A 14,401-nucleotide genomic window follows, 5' to 3' on the forward strand; every position below is an offset into this window, starting at 1 on the left:
AATCCCACAATGAATATGTGACCACATTATATCCTAGATCACATTTAATCCAGTTGAATAAGAGAATCCTTCCTTGACACATGAATAACTGCAAACTGAATTTTACTTGAACTTTGTTAGTGATCTTTAAAACAGGTGCATTGATATAAATCACCAAGTGGAAAGCCTTGATTTAAATCATAGATTTTAATTAACTTTTCCATTTGTACTTTAGTTATTTTCTGAAGAAAGATGAATTCTGATTGCTTGATATAACCATTAAAACATGTTTATTGGCAACTAAATAGAGTCTTAACACTAGATTTGGTACGTCTTTTTGCTACCCAGGAGGGTACACTATAACTATATACATTTATTTAAGCAACTACATAGCTTAATATTTTCAGATTCTTATTAATTGTACATTTTTAGTATGTTACAAAATGGTGAATGATATATTGCTATGTACTTCTATTGTGCCATATTTATAAAGCTTGATCTCAAAAGTCAGAATGGGGGGGAATCTCTCTTTATATAGAAAAGTAGCCTTTAACTCAAAGTTTTTTTTAATAGAAGCTCCTGGATTCAGCATATTTAAGTGTTTTAAGAGATTATAGCAACTTAAGCCATAACGTATTTTGTATTAAACTCAGATTTCCTTTTAAACAGGTTTATTTTTTAAAAGAAAAACTTTAAACAAAATTTTAAAAAAAATCGAATTCTTTATATTATTTTTTTTATAAATTTTTATCCACAATGCTTTAAAATAGCCCCAGTGTATACCTATTAATCTGGAATTTTTAAAAATACAAAACTCTGCCAACAAAATTAAGAAAACAGTAGCTAAACAGCCTCCTTTGTCCTGATATTTGATAAGTAATATAAAAGGGAATTTTAAATGTCAAGTTAGAGCCTCTAATGTTCACACATAAGCCAGCAACTTGCTCTATTTTTCAAGGTCAGTCCAAGCACCTGTCAAATTCTTAATCTATCTAATGGCAATTGCTACTAAGCAAGGGGACTGGGGGACAAGGGGAGAGCAGAAAATCAGCACCTGACATGCTATCTGCTTTGGGAAACATGGGTTTTTTAAAAAATTCCTGAAGGCCTAGTCTACACTTAAAAATTAGATCAACCTAGCGACATTGTTCAGGTCTGACGTGCCATAGCTGTGCCACTGTACCAGCTGTAGTGTAGACATACTCTCATTGTAGACTAATCTGTCCAATTTCCCTCACATTGAGAAAGGGAACACCCAAGTTCTTGCTAATGCTAATTCATATCACTACAGACAGTTCTGCAGGACCATTTGAGAAAGTGTGGTACTCTAGGCATTTTGCTTCTCTAATAGTAAAGACCTGTCAGATGAAGCAACATGAAGAAATTTCTCCTATTTCTTACAGAAGCATCAAAGGATGAATAAACTAATGTATACCGTATTTCCCCCTGTATAAGACGCACCTTTTTTCGAAAAATTTGGGGTCTAAAAACTGGGTGCGTCTTATACAGTGGTACTTACCGGTGATGTACCGTAATACATTTATTTTCAAATTTCGGGCCCCAAAATTAAGGTGCGTCTTATACATGGGAGCATCTTATACATGGGGATATACGGTATGTGCAAGGAAAGAGTATTAAGATTAGGTCTGTACATGTTACTTTACCTGTTCTTTCCTATTGGGAGTCTTTTCTAATCTAATATAGCAGGCATTGTAGTGTTTCCTTGAGAGCTGACAGCAAAGATATCATAAATGTGATGTATGCTGTGTTGTTCTAGCCACATCAGTCCCAGAATATTAGAGAGACAAAAGGGATGAGGTAATATCTTTTATTGGACCAACTTCTGCTGGTAAGAGAGACAAGCTTTCAAGATTACACGGAGCTCTTCTGCAGGTCCAGGAAAAGTACTCAGGATGTCAGTTAAATACACGGCGGAACATACTGGTTAGCATAAGGGAATGGTCCCTTGAAATAAGTGTTAACTATTTATGCTAACCAATCTGTTTCACCTTGTATTTAACTGTGACATCCTGAGTACTTTTCCCAGGCCTACAGAAGAGCTCCATGTGAGCTCAAAGACTTCTCTCTCTCACCAACACAAGTTGGTCCAATACAAGGTATACCTTGCCCACCTTGTCTCTATAAATGTGATATGGCAGCTAGGGTACTGCAGCTTTAGGTAGTCTACCTAACTAAGTCCGGGATAGTTTGAAAAAAAAAATTTTCATACCCTCCAGACAATTTTTGTAATAACATTTAGTGACATGCTTGAGGTGCAGTTGTTAAACAAGATCACATCATCTGAAATATTCTTCACAGCTAGATTAGGAAGACTGAAGTCAAAACAACTCCTCTGGAGAAATAAATCAGTGACCTATCATTTAAAGTACACAATATTATTGATAGAATTTAAATATCATTGAGCTTCATAAGGTCAGTCAATTAGGTGTGTGATACAATGACAAATTATTCAGACAAATTATTTTCTTAAGAGTCTTTATTTAGTTTAAAATATATCAAACCTATAAAAATATATCCATCATGAAGTATAAACACATTACAAGATAATGGTGACCAATGTCAGTGCAAATTAACGCCTCTGAAAATGCCTCTACTCTCCTCAATGAGTTGAATAAATAGATGATTCTTGACCTGAAGGTCAATAGATTCAAGTTTTGTTGATTATATCAGGCAACTTTTGCCCACTGCCTTCCTCTTGATCAAACACATTTGTTTTGTTTGCTAGGATGCAGTGTTAAACAATGAGACACAGCAGTGATTTTAAAGCCTTCTGACACCTTCCTATTTGCAGGAAAATTAACTACATAATCTTTACATTCAAACAATTTATTTTAATGAGCAAGAATACAATGTGGATTTTAATTTAGTAAATATACAAGGATCATAGAATTGAGAAAATGGAAAAGTCAACCAGATTAGACTCCAATTCTTTGTGAGTCAGTAAAAGATACAGTCCAACAGAAAACATATGTATTCACACTAAACTTTGGAGAAAAAGGGAGAAGCATGATCTGCAGGCTAAAGTGTGGGTTCTATTCTTGGTTCTGCTACAGCCTTACTATCTTTGGTTGCAGTTCAGAGTTTCTGCACCTCTACTCTCCCTCTTCCTCACACACCTGGTATAACAATACCTATTTCAGAATAATAACAAACAAGTCCTTATGAAGTTCTGAGATTCTTAAATACAAGACATTATTTGAGGTATTACTTCATGCAAACAGAGCTGAAAACAGGGAAGTTTGAGTGGGAGTTTGGGGAGAGAATGTGTGGTGTTCTGGTATTGTTGGGGTGCTTGTTAGGAGTGTATTTTGGTGGGGTTTTTTGTTTTTGTGTCTCTCACTGACAGGAAGTAGGGGAAAGGCTATGACAGATACAGAGGCTGTAGTGGTAGTCACTCAAGCAGTGAAAGAGACAATGAAGATGACTGGATGTGGAAGCTGCGGGATGTACATGATCCTGGAGCAGGTACCTCAAAAGAGCTTCATTTGTATAAAGTGCCGCCTCATAGAGCTGATGGGAGAGACAGAGGACTGTTCTCTTGGGATGGACTTCACCTGAGTAAGGAGGGAAATGCACTTCTAGGATGGAGGCTGGCACAACTGATTAAGAGAGCTTTAAAGTAGGGAGTTGGGGGAGATGGTTGGGAGATGCCCAGGTAATCTCCACACCTGATTTTAGCATTGAGAGGGAGGAAAATGAAGTAAGAAAGAACACAACAGTGGGTAGCAGAATGGACATTAGGAGGAAGGCTTGTGTAGATATCAGTCTAATAGGCAATACTGGCAGTAGAATGACTGTGCCAAATCAGGTAAGGAACGTGAGCAAAGCCAAACAGCAAAAATTGAGATTTTGTATACCAATGCGAGGAGCCTGGGAAACAAAAAGGAGGAACTAGAGCTACTGGTAGGGGAAGTGAAACCAGATATTATAGGAATAACAGAAACACGGTGGAATAGTAGACACAACTAGTGTACAAGTATTGAAGAGTATGTGCTGTTTAGGAAAGAGATATAAAGGCAAAGGTGATGGAGTAGCATTGTATATCAATGATGAGGTAGACTGTAAAGAAATTAGAAGTGATAGAATTGATAAGACAGTCTGTCTGGGTAAAAACCACACTGGGGAAGAAAACTACTAGAGTTTCATCTGGAATAGTGCTTGGGGTGTGCTACAGACCACCAGGATCTGATCTGGACATGGATAGAGACTTCTTTAAGGCTTTTAATGAAGTAAATACTACTGGAAACTTGTGATTATGGGAGACTAACTTCCCAGATATAGACTGGAGGACAAATGATAGTAGTAATATAGAGCCCAGACTTTCCTGGATGTGATAGCTGACAGATTCCTTCACCAAATAGTTACTGAACCAACAAGAGGGGATGCCATTTTAGATTTGGTATCGGTGAGTAGTGAAGACCTCTTAGAAGAGCTGGTTGTAGGGGTCAACCTTGGTTCGAGTGACCATAAGCTAATTCAGTTCAAGCTAAACAGAAGGATAGACAAAAACAGACCTGTGACTAGGGTCTTTGATTCAAAAGGGCCAACTTAAAAAAAAATAAGGGAATTAGTTGGGGAAGTGGACTGGACTGAAGAACTCATGGATCTAAAGCTGGAGGAGGCTTGGAATTACTTCAAGTCAAAGCTGCAGGAACTATCTGAAACCTGCATCCCAAGGAAGGGGAAAAAATTCATAGGCAAGAGTTGTAGAGCAAGCTAGATGAGTAAGCATCTCACACAAGTAATTAAGAGAAAGCAGAAATCCTAAAAGGAGTGGAAGATGGGAGGGATCAGCAAAAAAAGCGACCTCTTGGAGGTCAGAACATGTAGAGATAAAGTGAGAAAGGCCAAAAGCCAATTAGAGTTGGACCTTGCAAAGGAATTAAAACCAATAGTAAAAGGTTCTATAGCCATATAAATAGGAAGAAAACCAAGAAAGAAGAAGTGGGACTGAGGATGGGGTGGAGGTTAAAGATAATTCAGGCATGGCTGAATATCTAAACAAATACTTTGCCTCCGTTTTTAATGAGGCTAATGATGCTCTTCAGGATAGTGGTCGGGTGGCTAATGGGAATGAGGATATGAAGGTAGAAATGACCACATCTGAGGTAGAAGCCAAACTCAAACAACTTAATGGGACTAAATCGGGGGTGGGAGGCCACACTGCCAGATAATCTCCATCCAACAATATTAAAAGAACTAGCACATGAAATTGCAAGCCCATTAGCAAGGATTTTTAATGAATCTGAATAGTCCCAAGGTCATGGATTTAGGGACTAAGACCAAGAATTTCTGCTATAAAGTGGGGCTACATCAGTTGAAAGTGACAGAGGAGGAGGAGGACCTAGGCGTATTGGTTGATCACAGGATGACGGACAGCTGCCAATTTGATGTGGCCATGAAAAAAGCTAATGTGGTCCTTGGATGCATCAGACGAGGTATTTCCAGTAGAAATAGGGAAGTGACAATATCATTATACAAGGTGCTGGTGAGACCTCATCTGGTCCCCCATGTTTAAGAAAGATGAATTCAAACTGGAACAGGTGCAGAGAAGGACTACTAGGATGATCCGCGGAAAGGAAAGCCTCCTTATGAGAGGAGACTCAAAGAGCTTGGCTTGTTTAGCCTAACCAAAAGAAGGTTGAGGGGAGATATTATTGCTCTCTATAATACGTTAGAGGGATAAATTCCAGGAGAGGAATTATTTAAGTTCAGGACCAATGTGGACACAAGAACTAATGGATATAAACTGGCCATCAGGAAGTTTAGACTTGAAATTAGATGCAGGTTTCTAACCATCAGAGGAGTGAAGTTCTGGAAGAGTCTTCCAAAAGGAGCAGTGGGGACAAAAAACCTAGCTGGCTTCAAAACGGAGCTTGATAAGTTGATGGAGGGGATGGTAAGATGGGACAGCCTAGTTTGGCAATTGACGGATCTTTGACTACTGGTGATAGATATGCCGCCAATGGCCTGTGAAGGGATGTTAGATGTGGTGGGCTCTGAGTTATTACAGAGAATTCTTTCTTGGGTGTCTGGCTGGTGAGTCTTGCCCATATGCTCAGGGTTTAACTGATGGCCATATTTGGGGTCGGGAAGGAATTTTCCCCCAAGGCAAAGGCTCTGGGTGTTTTTCGCCTTCCTCTGTAGCACGGGGCACAGCTCACTTGCTGGTGGATTCTCTGTACCTTAAAGTCTTTAAGCCATAATCTGTGGACTTTAATAACTCAGTCATAGGTTAGAGCTTTATTACAGGAGTGGGTGGGTGAGGTTCTGTGGCCTGCATTGTGCAGGAGGTCAGACTAAGATGATCAGATTGGTCCCTTCTGAGTCTACAAGTATTACTTCATCTTGAATTTTGTGTCATTGGCAAAGCTGCAACTAGACTATAATGGTGGAAATGAAAAGCCTATTAACTGAGATAAGTACTTCATAGAACTCTTCAGACAGACAACCTCAGCAAAGGTACTTACACCTGACATAGTCTGGCTGCTGCAGATACATTTTTAAAGAAATCTTTGATAGGCGTAAGCAATGCAACGAAGTACTGAAACAAAAATTTTGGCTATGTATGAGGAAACTTCCTGACAGTGAGGAATTCGATTTCAATTTAATCTATTTGATTGTGGAATAGTTTTCCAAGGGAATGACAGAATTCCCATCGCTTAAGACATTAAAACTGCAGAAAGTAAGGAAGTTGTAGGTAACAAGGCTGAAGTAGGAGGGACTAGATAACTTCATACTTCTTTACTAGGTCTAGTTCTATGAGAAATACAAAGTTGGAGAGAATGTGTTCATAGCTTGAGCTACAATGTGAATACTGATAGTCTCCAAACCTCCACAACCTACAGGTTAATAACTATTTTGGAAATTAACAAAATTGTATAATTTACTCAGCCCAACATGTTTCCTATGAAACTGAAATCTGTCTGCAGCCTACTTGTTCATTGCATGAAACAGGAAGACTAGTTTCCTGTTTTCTCTACATCTAATCAGTTTCTCAAATTTGAATTTACTAGTCCAAAGAAGATATTCTTGATACATGCGAAATGGTTCTTCTCCAGTCCTGAACCTAGTAATGACTGGTGTAATTGATTAATGAGTGGAGAAATGCTCATGTCATAGTAGTAGCCACCTCCTTAATAGCAGAAATGGGCCAGAGCTGCAAGGCTTGCATTTGAACGTAAACTGGTATATTAAAATCAGAGGTTTTGGTTTAAGAACCTCTCTATTCAGTAGATCTTTTCACAAAAGCAAGAATGTTCACTGTAGTATTATCATCCAGCTTCAATTTAGGTAAAAATATGCTGCCCAATACCATTTATACTCTTCCTTTTAAACTCATTAACAAATTTTATTCCTTAAAAATATGTTACATTGTTGGTGTAAGATAGATGTCACTTCCCAACCTGGAGATAGCTAATTTCTGTGATAGGTTAATGACCCCTACATGGACATTGTCCATGAAGTCCACTGGAATACAATAAATACTCCATGAATATAATTATCTGATTTTATCCAATTTACCTGTATTGATTTTAATAATTGAAAATAAAGCTTCTATAAACTTAATTAAAAAATATTCTATTATGCTGGATTTAGTGATTTGGTTCAGTTAAATTCTAATATATCTTTTTTGAGATGAGGCGACCAGAACTGCATGCTGTATTCAATGTGTAGGCGTACTATGGATTTATATAGTGGCATTATGATATTTTGTCTTATCTATCTCTTTGCTAATGGTCCTTAACATTCTGTTAGCTTTTATGACTGCTGCTGCACACTGAGCAGATGTTTTCACAAGATTTCTCTCGAGGTGGAAACAGCTCATTTAGACCCCATCATTTTGTATGTACAGTGGGAATGTTTTCCAATGAGCATTGCTTTGCACTTATCAACATTGAATTTCATCTACTTTTTTGTTGACCAGTTACCCAGTTTTGCGAAGAATTACAAAGGGATTTCACAGTCAGTTGAATTACCTTGAGTAATTTTGTATCATCTGGAAACTTTGCCACGGCATTGTTTGTCCCCTTTTCCAGATCATTTATGAATATGTGGAATAGCAGAGGTCCCAGTACAGATCTTAGTTATATATACAGCCAACTGAATTTAACAATGAGAATTAACATCTAACTGATACAAACACTGGTCAATGAAGTTTAATTATGATGTTCTTCTTGTTTTTTTAATATTTAAGAATGCTTAATGTTTATTGTATAACTTTGTTTTTCAAACTAGATGAATATTGTACATTTTAGTGGGAGGGATGAATAACAATTTCCCTTTCATTTAAAAGAATTTGTGTTACCATATCCAAAAGCATTACCCTTGTAAAATATTCTTTTGTATTACTGGGCTTCATAAATTAACCTCCTTGTTATCTATTGGCAGGGTTGGAAGGATTAGATTTTTTTTAAATCGGTAAATGTCAGTAAGTGCTGATTTCTCCATACACAAACAAACTGACAAAAATATTTCCATTGATCATCAAAATTTACAGGCAGGATAGGTATAAAAAATTGCTTCTTTTGAACTTATGTTTGATTTAAGGTTATTTACTTAGTATATTTTGACATGTGATGTTGATAGTTTGTGTGTTAACAGTTATAAAGCTTTAAACTCTTTGAATCTCAATGTCTGTCATTAAATAATTGTTCTGACCTCTCCCCATAATTTCCCACAACTCTGAACATTGAAAAAAATAGAAACATTGATTTAAAATGATCATCAATATTATCTGTCAAAATTATTAAAAAAAAAAAAAAATCTAATTCTGCCAAGCCTTTCTATTGGTTATGGAAAACTGCTTCCTTGCAGTTGGGTACAAACTTTGACTTGGAATCCTCCTACTTCCCATATAGGCAAGCAATCATAATATGAAAGAAAGCTGTTCAGAGGTTAGCATAGCCTAGCTACTCAGATACTGCTATGGATACATCCACTATGTCCATCAATGAAGCCTAAAAACAGACTTCTTTACTTTGAGAAAGGCTAACTCATTCCAGATGACTGAGATAGGACTCTTTTTAAAACAGCTTAGCAAGCTGCAAATATAGTAACTTCCCACAACAGCTTTCATATATTCTTTCAACTCCAGTTGTCATTTTCTCAGCTACAATTAAACAAAACAACACAAAACAGAAGAACAAATAGTAATGCTGCGAAGCCTGAATTAGCAAAGCAGCACAATATTTGATTCAACCATTTTGAAGCAATGAGTATCTATGATGAAGTTAAGTTGCTGTGTGAGCAAGACTCAACAAGGACTCTCACCCTCATTGTACAGAGCACAAATATATCACCAGTCAGGCTGAATGGTCCAAGGCACAGACGCCTCTTAAAATACACACGAATACAAGTTTATATTATCTCTTCAGACAAGACAAGAACATTTCAAAGCCCTTCTATTTCAGCAATTAGAATCTTGCAAAGCTATGAGAAGCTTGGGACATCTGACTGGCTAGTAATGCTAGCTTTCTTCCAGACATGTTCCCAACAAGAAATAAAGCCTTCAAATTGCAGAACACTCCAGAAGGAAAAATGAGTCATTGATATATTATAAAAATCCTCTCCTCATACCCCCAGTAGTCAAAGTAATGTTTAAGTGAGCCAACAGATATCAGTAAAACAAAAGGAGCTCTATTTTCTGTGCCCCACTTCCCTGGGTGGTAGAATAGAGTGAAACTGACAAGCTTCAAATTTCTAAAGCATCTTCCTATGGGAAGAAATGAGAAGATTGCAAGAACCAGGAAGAGGCAGAACCAAAAAAAGTGGTGAAAATGATAAAGATACATCCAGAGAAAAGAGAAACTACATTTTTTAGGTGTGTGTATTTTAAGTATTTCCATCCCTTATGGTATCTCAAATACATCACTTTTTTTTTTTTTTAAACAATTCTCAAGGAAAGGCTGATAATCCCTGGAGGTCTGCTCCAAAGTAATTAAAACAAAAATGGAAAAAACTCCACCCCTATAAATTTATAAGACTCTCAATAAACAAACGATAAACACTTTTGCTTAAGGGCAGCTTGCATTGTCACATGGGAGACTCATTTAAGATAATCATTTCCAGTTTCTCACTCCCAGGCAGAAGTAAGGGATCTGGATTAGAAATCAAACTCAGCCTATGTCTACACTACAGACACTGCAACTGTTCCACTGTAGCAATGCAGTGTGGACTCCTGCTATGGCAAGGGGTTTATTCATTCCTATAGTAAATCCACCCATCCGGCAGTAGCTAGATCAGTTGAAGAATTCTTTCATCAATCTATTGGTGTTGTTATTGGGGCTTAGGCTGGCTTAACTACATCTCTCCTGAGATGTGAATTTTTCACACCCCTGAGTGATGTACCTAGGTCAACCTAAGTTTAAGGAGTACACCAGACCTCAGAGGTCTCCTGCACAGCCCTACAGATTGACACAAAATATAAATGCAGTCAATACAAATTTAGGTTAATGAGTCTGCAGCCTGTGATTTTGCCATATTTAAAAAACAGACAGACAGACATGCGTAGGCAATAGACAAAGAAATTTACAATGGATGTTTCATGGATAGTTCAGAAAGCAGAACCGAACGCTTACATGGACACATCCAATTTTTATAACAAAGCAATTAAAAAGGACTATTTCTACAAAACGAGATTTCTATCAGTGTAATTTATGGCTCACAATTATTTTGTTGGCTGTAAGGAGAGGAGGGTGGAAAAACACATGTGATCTGCAGCCTATTTCTATGAAAGAAGAAAAAGTAGATAGTGCAATCCTGGAAACACAGGCATAATAACTGATGCTTGTTTAGACAGCATCATCATTTTTCTTCCACTTTAATCCCTGTAGAAGCATGTCATCTCATTTGTACTATGGATGGAAAAATCATTTAGCATTGTCTCATGCAGCTAATAAGGTTACCAATATACCATGCCTTACCCAAAGTATATATGCATTAATAGAAGAGTTCTTCTATCAGTAACTTATAAGCTTCTCCTTCAGTTATTCTCTTTTACACCCATAAAGGACTTTTTTTTAAAAAGAGGATATAAGGCAGTCCTTTTGGATTTAGCCATCTTTTAGGAAATTCTGAAACTCTGCCTTTTCTGAAGTGAAAACAAATATATCAGCTCTGTATCATTAAGACTGGCAACTGCAAAACCACATGGTGGTTGTGAGAAAGTTGTTTGTGGTTAGGATTGAGAAATTGATAAGAACACAGGAAACCTCTTGAATTGGATGATTTCCTGGGTATTATTACTGTTTTGATTTTTATTGTTCCTTTCTGTGATCTTTATCACTCAGTTAAAAGACAAGACTTAAGGCCTGAGGTGAAGCAGGGATGGCTTAATGTTTTGTCTGGTCAGTAAGTGACCGCTGAAGAACTAGTCATTAAATGCACTGCCTTCTCATTGGGGGGGGGGGGGGAGGCACTCTTTGCAATTCAATTTCCCTTTCAATTCTGTTTATCAGAGTGAAGTATTTAACCAACCCATTGAGGAGTATTTCTCAAAGTTAACAGCTACTCTTTTCCAATAATATGATGTTAAAAGGTTTAACAACTCTGGTATTACACTCATTCTTAGTCCAACTTAACTGATTGCAAGATAAACACTAAAGAAATAATTTAATAAAATTTGCTTTTTATATTATAGACATTAAACTACATAGTTTGAACTTTAAACATTTATATTCTAGTTCTTTACAATAATGGAAAGCATTAATAAATCAAAAACTGAAAACTGCCATTTAAGTTTAGATTTAATTCTCTGAGGGACAGAAACACTAGGAGGAAATCACAACTGAAGTATTAAAAGGACATTGACAGGTCAAAGTCAGACCACAACTTAGATTTTTATTAAAAAAACAATTTATACAAAATCTAAGCCCACTTGAAATATTTTCTTGTTTTGTCACATTGGGGTTCTCTTTCTTTCTTTCAATTACCACAAGAGAAACAAATTCCCACCCAAAGGCATTTTCCTGCAGTGTCTGCATTGTTTAAGAGGACTGGAAAGTGAAAACAAAACAATTAAAATATCTCAGTTGTTTTAACTGTCGTCAAAGATGAATGATATATTTAAGTATTCAATTTTCATTATTTGCTTTTTAAAACTGTTAATGGGTCATTAGTAACATATATAAAGAGATTTAATATTTTTAATCTGACAATTTAAATTTGTTTATTCAGTTTTACACATGGTAAAAGAATGTTATATACATTATGCACCATGAAAAGTTTTGCTAGCTTTCACTAATCACATGATGCTTTCTAGAATTTACTTAAAGACACTAAAATGCATCTTCAGATAAACATTTTGTATGTTAAAGTAAAATTGAAGTGTTCAAGTGTAGCAACTCTTAACTGTGGATGTACCAAAGCCAAACTAGGCTTTATAACCCATAATTCACAGTAACAAGTTAGTTAAGAACTAATTTTTAGAATCTAGCAGCTCAGGATTCTACTCCAGTAAAAGCAGCTTTAGGCTGGTAAATAAGAACAGTCTGGCCTCTAACAAGAAATTGCAGATGAAATACTAGCTGATGATAACTAGCATTTATGTACAGTCTTCTACAGAAATCTCAGCAGTAAATAAAAATAGGCAAGTGAAAAAATCAAGTTTCCGCAGCCATCTTTTCAAAAGAAAGAAAAACAAAGGTAAAAGTATATTCTGATCTTCACTGAATCCATAAGCTTTAATGGAAGTAACAATATTGCTATTGATATTTCAATAAGTTAACAAAGTATTAATGTTCTGCAGATACATACTGTTAAAATGAGATCATTTTATAAATTTTACTTTTATAAAATATTGTTACATTTTGGTCTTTAGATTATTGGTAACTTGTCAGAGTACCTGAAAAGAGCTTGTGCACTTTAAATCATAGCTACTGTCTATAAAGTCCTATAGTCCTTTAACTACTTTAATACTTCATGCTATTAGATACTAGTGGACGCTTTGAAGAGAAAATGTAGCAAGAGATTGCATTTCACTCAGGTGAATTTATAGAAGCAAACATTTTTACGGATTAAACAAAAAATATTTCCATCCCAAAAAGTCATTTGCAAGACTCCTTTGCATTTCAATATCTGTTCAAATAGTCTCATTTCTGATGCTCCACCTTAAAATTATCAGTTTAAACTCCACAAGTCCCACATCCGATCAATTAAAGAATCTTACAGAAGCTGCCTTTCAAATACATAGGTTCACATTCAAGTAAAGAACCATTTGCAATCCTCTAATGAAATCTGTTCAAAAGAAGATCTGCAATGCGTATGCTTTCAGTTTGCAAGATCAATCAATATCCAAAAGGCTAAGGTTTAAAAGTAGTATATAGGCAAAAGATGCAATAAATCTACATTTGCTTTAGGAACAAGACAGTGTTCTCTTTAAAATCATGAAGGTTACGATCCAAGGGGCTATGAGGCGTTAGATTTCCCGTTTCTATTCACAGTTAACGATCAAATATCTTCCACTAACCAAAATACCATCATGGTTTTAAAAACTGCATACACACAACTGCCTTTCAAGAACATAGGGAGAAGCTGTATTTACAATATTCAGCCAGTCTAGGATTGGACGGGTAGTTAGTCTCACCACGAGTTTAGCCTTTCTTTGAAACAAGTTACAACCTCTACTCATCTATTCATTTCCAAGCAAACTGCTCTCAAAGAGAGGAAGAAAATATTCACGATGTAAAATCCAAGATCTTTTGGGGGACTGTTATGTAACACACACCCCTTGCCGCAGACTCCAATCAATGCAACCACCAAACCAAAACAGAGGCAGCAAGCACCATCACGCTTCGCGCATTCCTCTCCTTCTCACCGACATCCATCTAAAACAAAGTCATTAGCAGAACCATTGCCTCCCCACACACTCCCGCAGACGTGGGCAGCTGAGTCTCAAGCAGGCATCAGTTCAATTTAACCTGCATCTCCAGGAGAACAGCCCAAGGTGGGTAATAACAACCCACCACTCTGCACAACCTATCATCACGCCCGGCTCACCATTAAAGACGTGCAGATGGCAATTCTCCCTCCCTAGTCTGGGGGCGGGGGGTAACCTTTCCCAGCCTCAACACCCACCCACACACGAGATCAATCACCCCCTGATCCGGCTATCGGGAAGTCTCCCTCACTGGGATAACTCTCCCCTCCATCACCTTTTGAGCTATAATTAGGATAATGTCTCCCACGCTGTGGGAGTTTGTGGGGGAGACAGAAAGGGGGGTAACTCCCCACGCTGCCTCCTACACCCCTACCCCAGCACCATGGAGGAGAGGGAGTCACCGCCTCTCACCCCCAGCACCCTGGAGAAGGGGATCATTATCATCCTCCAGCGGTCCCCGTCCTCCCCCAAAGGACGAAGGAAGCCAAGGACATCGCCTCCGCCCCCGCACAGGAGGCTTTA

General features: G+C 37.3%; 1 protein-coding gene across 6 annotated transcripts in view; it reads right to left on the reverse strand.

The window, feature by feature from the left end:
• Nucleotides 1–14,401, reverse strand: part of CLSTN1 (calsyntenin 1) — a 55,511-nt gene that overhangs the window by 40,067 nt on the left and 1,043 nt on the right. The gene's annotated exons all lie outside the window — the stretch shown is intronic.

Source organism: Emydura macquarii, unplaced genomic scaffold (genome assembly GCF_026122565.2).
Source record: "Emydura macquarii macquarii isolate MOO-44397 ecotype Brisbane River unplaced genomic scaffold, CSIRO-AGI_Emac_v2 contig_2768, whole genome shotgun sequence".
NCBI lineage: Eukaryota > Metazoa > Chordata > Testudines > Chelidae > Emydura > Emydura macquarii.